This window comes from Capricornis sumatraensis, chromosome 12 (assembly GCF_032405125.1).
Source record: "Capricornis sumatraensis isolate serow.1 chromosome 12, serow.2, whole genome shotgun sequence".
Classification (NCBI taxonomy): Eukaryota; Metazoa; Chordata; class Mammalia; order Artiodactyla; family Bovidae; genus Capricornis; species Capricornis sumatraensis.
Window position 1 is genome coordinate 26,446,651 of NC_091080.1, and position 6,422 is coordinate 26,453,072.

General features: G+C 44.1%; 1 non-coding gene across 1 annotated transcript; it reads left to right on the forward strand.

Annotated features, from left to right (window-relative positions):
* The first annotated feature begins 5,624 nt into the window (after positions 1–5,624).
* TRNAC-ACA (transfer RNA cysteine (anticodon ACA)) lies at positions 5,625–5,697 on the forward strand. The gene has a single exon. It is a non-coding gene; the product is annotated as a tRNA-Cys (tRNA).
* The last annotated feature ends 725 nt before the right edge of the window (positions 5,698–6,422 follow it).

A 6,422-nucleotide genomic window follows, 5' to 3' on the forward strand; every position in this document is an offset into this window, starting at 1 on the left:
TTACCACTGAGCCACGTGGGAAGCCCTGAGAGATTCTTAGATATACCCTAAGTGTCTTTACTCCCTTTTGGAGCCGTCAACCTACTGCTACTCAAAGTACTTATAGGACCTACTTTGTATTAAGCCATCAGTACCGTTGTCAGATTCTGTGCTAAGTGCTTTCAAAACATGACTCATTTAATTCTCTCAAGAAGCCTTTGTGCTATATACCACGAAGAGCACCAATTTGCAAATGAGGAAACTACTGCTTAGAGAGGATCATCAATTTATTCAAGGTCACACAGCTACTGGCATCAGAGCTGGGACTCTGAACCCCAGCCTAGCTGCCCACAGAGCCCATGTGCTTAACCTCTTACTCTTCTGCTTTCAAAGAAATCATCCTCAAACACAGGATGGAGTCTATCAGCCCAGAGCGAAGCCCAGCCCAGGATGGCTCTTCCTTGACTTTCTGCTTCCTGCCCTTCTGCTTCCCTGAGGGCTCCTGTTCCTCCTGCATCCTGAGGTTCAACCCCACAGGCTGCAAGTCTTCCCCCAAACACCACACTTTATTCTCCTCCGTTCATTCACATACCCGGCTCTCCCCACATGGAGCATCGTACACACCCAGACTCAGTGTCTACATGCTCAACGTCTTTCATCAGAAAATCCCCACTCATCCAGCAACGATTGCTCAAAAGTTAGTGCCTTGCGACCTCCCTGGTAGAGTCCAATGGTTAAAAATCTTCCTTTCAATGCAGCAGACTTGGGTTCAATCCCTGATCCAGAAAGTAAGATTCCACATGCCTTGGAGCCCACTACGAGTGCATCCGAGTGCCGCAAGCAAAGATCTAGAGCACCTGCTGCAACTAAGACCCGATGCAGCCAAATAAATAAATAAATTTTTAAAAAGACTTTATTTTTTAAAAAACGTTAACACCTCCTTGAAGTTCATCTGACCCAATGCTGGGCCCCTCTTCTTCCATAATCGTACCTTCCTTGGTTATAGTACCTAACACATTTATCGTCCTTAAGGAGCTGGTCACGTGTCTTGAAATAATTTCTTTGCCTGCCAGGCTCTCTCATCAGCCTTGAGGAAGGAGCTGATTTCATCTCTGTGTCTCCAGGGCCTGGGGGGTCAGTTCTCAGTCGGTGCTTATTGACTAGAGGATGAACTAAATATACACAAGTTGTGATGATGTGTGAGTGATTACTAACATTTATTTAACTCCTTGAAATTCAAACCGCTCAGAATTTGTGTTTTTATAGGTTTCTTTAGAACTGGACTCAATTTTTGTCTTCCCAATCCTCTGAGCAGAGAGTTTCTGCTTTTGCTTTCAGTAGGATTGTAAAATTAGTTTTTAGTGAGAGACAGAGAGAGAAAAGGAGGTGGGGAGGGGAGTGTCTTTTTCTCTGTATCTCAATCCCAAAGTCTCAAGATAGATTCGAATAACTCAATCCTGACCCTAGAACGATCACCACCAATAATTATATTATTCTAGCATGACTGTTTCCATAATAACCATGTCACTGGGAGGGAGAGGCAATTCCATTACGTGAGAGTGGGGGTAGGTAGGGTACGGAGCAAAGAAAACAACAGATGTCTGGTAGCCCATGCACGTTGAGGACTGAAAAACAGTCTCTTACTAGGTTTAGCAAAACCTTGTTTATGCAGTCATCCCCGTCAATGTTTTGGAGATTTTAATAAAGGTCACCCAAGCTCAGAGAAATGCCTTTCTAATAGAGGCATTGCAGGAGGCCTGATGGATGGGATATTTAGGAGCATAAAAGACTTCTCAGTGTCTTCAAATTACCCCATGTAGGGAGCTGTGAGGTCCTTTCATAAAGACACAGAGCTCTGCTTATTGACAGGGATACTTGTGTCACAGGTGGAAGTTACTGGACAGTTAGGTTCTAAAAGTAAAGATCTTCCAGAACCAATATCTGCAAAGCAAATGGAGTCTTGAGCCCTGGAAGGACAGGGCTCAAGTCATCACCCAGGGCCTCCAGGCTCTGTATTCAAAAACAGGTAACTTCATCTCTCAGAGTCTTTCTTTCCTCAGCTGTGAAAAGGAAATGAATAACAAAGTCATCTGCATGGAGTTGCTGCGATCCTCAGGTGAAACAAAGTGTAGAACTCCCAGTTATACAAACGTTATTTATTTGTGTTATTTTACGGAGAAACGGAGAATAATGGAAGTACTCATTTTGTATAATGACTCATTAAAGTTTTTGCACTAATTAAACTGGAAACCAAGGGGAAATGACTGTGATACAAGTTGAATGAAGTACGATTCATGTCACGTTTTTCTACTTTAGCAAAACTTTATTTTACGTATTCTTTTATGGCTGCACTGGGTCTTCGTCGCTTTGTTCATCAGGCTTTCCCTAGTTGTGGAGAGCGGGTTTCTTTCCCATTTCAGTGGCTTCTCTTGTTGCAGAAGATTGGCTCTGTAGTTGCAGCTAGAACTCAGGCTCATTTACTATAATTTTATAAACAATATGGATGCGTATGAAAAAAAACTTAAAAGGGAGTTCAGATAAAAACTATTTGGTATGTTGGAGGACATAGAATGGCAATCCACTCCAGTGTTCTTGCCTGGAGAATCCCAAGGACGGGGGAGCCTGGTGGGCTGCCGTCTATGGGTCGCAGAGTCGGACACGACCGAAGTGACTTAGCAGCAGCAGCAGCAGAGTCGGCTGAATTTTTTTTTTCTTTTACCTCAATTTCTGTTAGTGTTGTCCGTGTTTGCAATGATAGTTTTTAAAATTTTTCCTTAAAATGAGAAAGAGTGTTGTTTTGTCCCTCATCACTCATATAGGGGACACTTTATGGCAGCCTTGGGATTCTTGGCCCTTTGCTTGAATCCTAAGGAATTCTGTTAGTCCTCATGGAGTCCTGCACCCAGTGAAGATACTTCAAAGTCGAATTGTCCAAGTGTTGAAGTGGATTAAGAAGTATAGCACCTGGGACTTCTCTGGTGGTCCAGTGGTTAAGGCCCCATGCTTCCAACGCAGGGTGCATGGGTTTGATCCCTGGTGGGGGAACTGGAGAATTAAGATCCCCACATGCCGCCTCGTGGCCAGAAAAAATGCAGCATCTTAAGCAGAGGTGGAGCATGAGGGTAGGGCACACACGGGCAGATGATACAGTTCCCAATTTTTTTTTTTTTTTTGCTCACAGTCCATCTGCCCTTCTGGTGTCTGCACCCAGCCTTCCTCTGAGACAACACCCCCCTCCAGCACCTCTGTCAACATATTCCAAGGGCAGATGCGCTACAGCAGATTATTGAGGTCCCTAAAGTGATTTGACTTCACAATTTTTATTCTCCAGACTCTTGGGGAAAAAATGGGGTTGTTTAGTGAATCATTTATTGATTCATTTCATCCAAGGTTTTTCAGGGGCTTTAAGAACTTAAAACTCTATTGTCACAGTTGTGTTGTTCTTAGACTCAATTAAGCCTGCTGGGTAAAACGTTTCTTTCATTTTATAAGTGCTATTAGCCTATACACATCTTTCCGCTTCTTGAAATAAAAACAGGACCAAAAAAAGAGAAGAGAGAGAAGTTTTCAAGATAAAAATCTGTTTGGATTTTCTCATGCTATTTTAAGTTCATAATCCTGTCCATTTGATATTCATTTTGCCTGGCTGGCTTTCATCACAATGATTACCATTTAATTACATTTTAGCTGAAACAGCCAGATAGCATTTCAGTGAGATTGAGGGAAGACTGAGCCTTACTTTTTTCTGCAGCCTTATGTCTCTGTGTCAACTTCAGAGGCTGTTTTTTATAATACAAGGGCTACGATGTAGATAATTCGTTTTCTGAGGATGTCAGGTACATTAAAAATTGGCTTGATTTCATTTCCGTTCCACACTAAGTTTTTCCCCCATTAGAAGCTTCTTCTCATGGAACCCACAGTCCATCTGCCAGGGGACCAATCAGCCAAGAAAGAAAGAAATGAATGAATGAAGCCTAAGTCATGAAGAGTGGGATTTCTTTTCATTCTTGTGCAGCGCTCTGCCTCCTTGGCTCTGGAGTACAAACTCCAGTATGCTCCCGGAGATGCTGAGGAACTCACCCAGCCCTTCAGCCCTCTTGGAGAAGAGCTGGGAGGAAACATTCTAGCTGGTTCCTCCCCGTGGTAGAGAGACCCATGGGAATAATGAGACCAGGACTTGGCTCTTATCCGCCAACAAGCAGAGGTCTCCTCCCTCCCTCCTCCTCTTACTCCGTCAGCCCAGCAGAGAGCTTTCCCACCCTGAGTCCTTGGCCGTTCAGTCTGTGACTGGTGCATTGGTCAGAGAGCATAATGCTAGGGAGGGACAAAGTAGGTAATTAAAGAGTTAATCCCTCTTGGGGATTGTTAGTAAAGAAGGAAGTTTGGGAGGTCCCTGGAAGTTAATGATCACTCAAGAAAGAAGGTTTGCTTAACCACAAAACCAGGCAGACTTGCTTAGCAACCAAACCATGCAACAGAAGCACGAGGCATGCCCCAAAACAATAAAATAATGGTGGCATGAGCCCCACATCCTGCCCAGTGAGCTCAGTAAGGTAATGATCCCTAGACATGCTCTCGGCACACATATAAAAATGATACTTTATGGAAAGGTGACATTTTAAAGTGAGAGAAGATATACTTCAGCCTCCATTTACGCTCATTTTAAGACGTTAACAATATGCTAAATGACAGACCCACCAGGTTCATGACTGTTCTGAGGCTGACTATAAAACGCCAAAAAGTGGGTGGTGAACCAATTCCTGGAAACCACCGCCCCTTCCCCCCAGTGATTGGGATAATCCTCCCACTCATTAGCCTATGAAATTACCCAGTCCATAAAGGCTAACCATGCCAGGGACTTCCCTGGTGGTCCAGTGGTTAAGAATCCACCTGCCAGTGCAGGGGACATGGGTTCGATCCCTGGTCCGGGAGGATCTCCCATGTCGCGGGTGGGTCACTAAGCCCGTGGGTCACAACCCCTGAGCTCAGGCTCTGTAGCCCAAGTGCGGCAACTACCGAAGCCTTCGTACCTAGAGCCTGTGGTCTGCAATAAGGGAGGCCACTGCCGTGAGAGACCTGTGCAGCCAAAAATAAATTAATAAACAAAAACTTTGAAAATTAACCACACCATATTTCAGGATTCTCTCTCTCGCCTTCTGAAATGGTCCACACTCTGTGGAGTATTTCTCTCTAAATAAAATCACTTCTTCCTTTCACTTTGTCTCCAAAGCAAGAGCCTCAGATTCACTGGGAACACTCTGACAGTCTCTTTTTTTTTTTATTATATCTTGATGATGGCAACATCTAAGTGCAGTCATCCAAATTAATGACAGTGCTGTTGGCTTGTGTCATGGAGCCACAAGATTCTCATCTCTAGTGATCGCCCAATAGGTTCTAAATGTTACAGGAAGGATAAAGGAATTATGTACCATGTACCATTATGACTAGAGTAGCTGACCACCTTGCTTTCACACTCTGAAATTAAATTTTGCTGCCTATATTTTGAGCCCAGGACTACAAGCTGGCATAAAAAACTTCTACTCTGTGTATAGTGTTTTCCGCAGTTGAAAAAAAATTCCTTTCAAGCATATATGTTCCTTTAATAGCCATAGATTATTCATGTTTTTCTTTTTGTTTGTTTGACTTCCCTGGTGGCTCAGACGGTAAAAGCGTCTGCCTACAATGCAGAAGACCCGGGTTCGATCCCTGGGTGGGGAAGATCCCCTGGAGAAGGAAATGGCAACCCACTCCAGTACTCTTGCCTGGAAAATCCCGTGGACTGAGAAGCCTGGTGGGGGTCGCAAAGAGTCGGACATGACTGAGTGACTTCACTTCACTATTAACTCTTTTAAAAAACAAGACAGCGCTTGAGACTCCCCTGGTGCTCCCGTGGCTAAGATTCTGTGCTCCCAACGCAAGGGGCCAGGGTTCGATTTCTGGTCAAGGAACTAGGTCCCACGTGTTGCTGCTAAAGATCCCACACCCACAACTAAGACCTGGCACAGCCAAATAGATAAGTAAATAAATAAATATTTTTTAAAACGACTGTGCTTAAAGTATAAAATTGAAATAATAGAAGCGTGTGTATGTTAGTCACTCAGTCACGTCCTACTCTTTGCAACCCCGTGGACTGTAGCCTGCCAGGCTCCTCTGTTCATGGGATTTCCCAGGCAAGAATGCTGGAGTGGGTTGCCATTTTCTTCTCCGGGGAATCTTCCCAGTCCAGGGACTGAACCTAGGTCTCTTGTATTGCAGGCAGTTTCCTTGCTGTCTGAACTACCAAGGATAATAGTTATGTTAACAACAGTGACTATCAGTCCTGAGGCCTTAGGACTCAGTAGGTACCAGGAATGTTATAAAAGCATTTAACAGACCGTGTGGCAGGACACTGATCAATGAGAATTGATACTGTCCTTAATCCTGCCCTAGGATAGCTGAGGTCT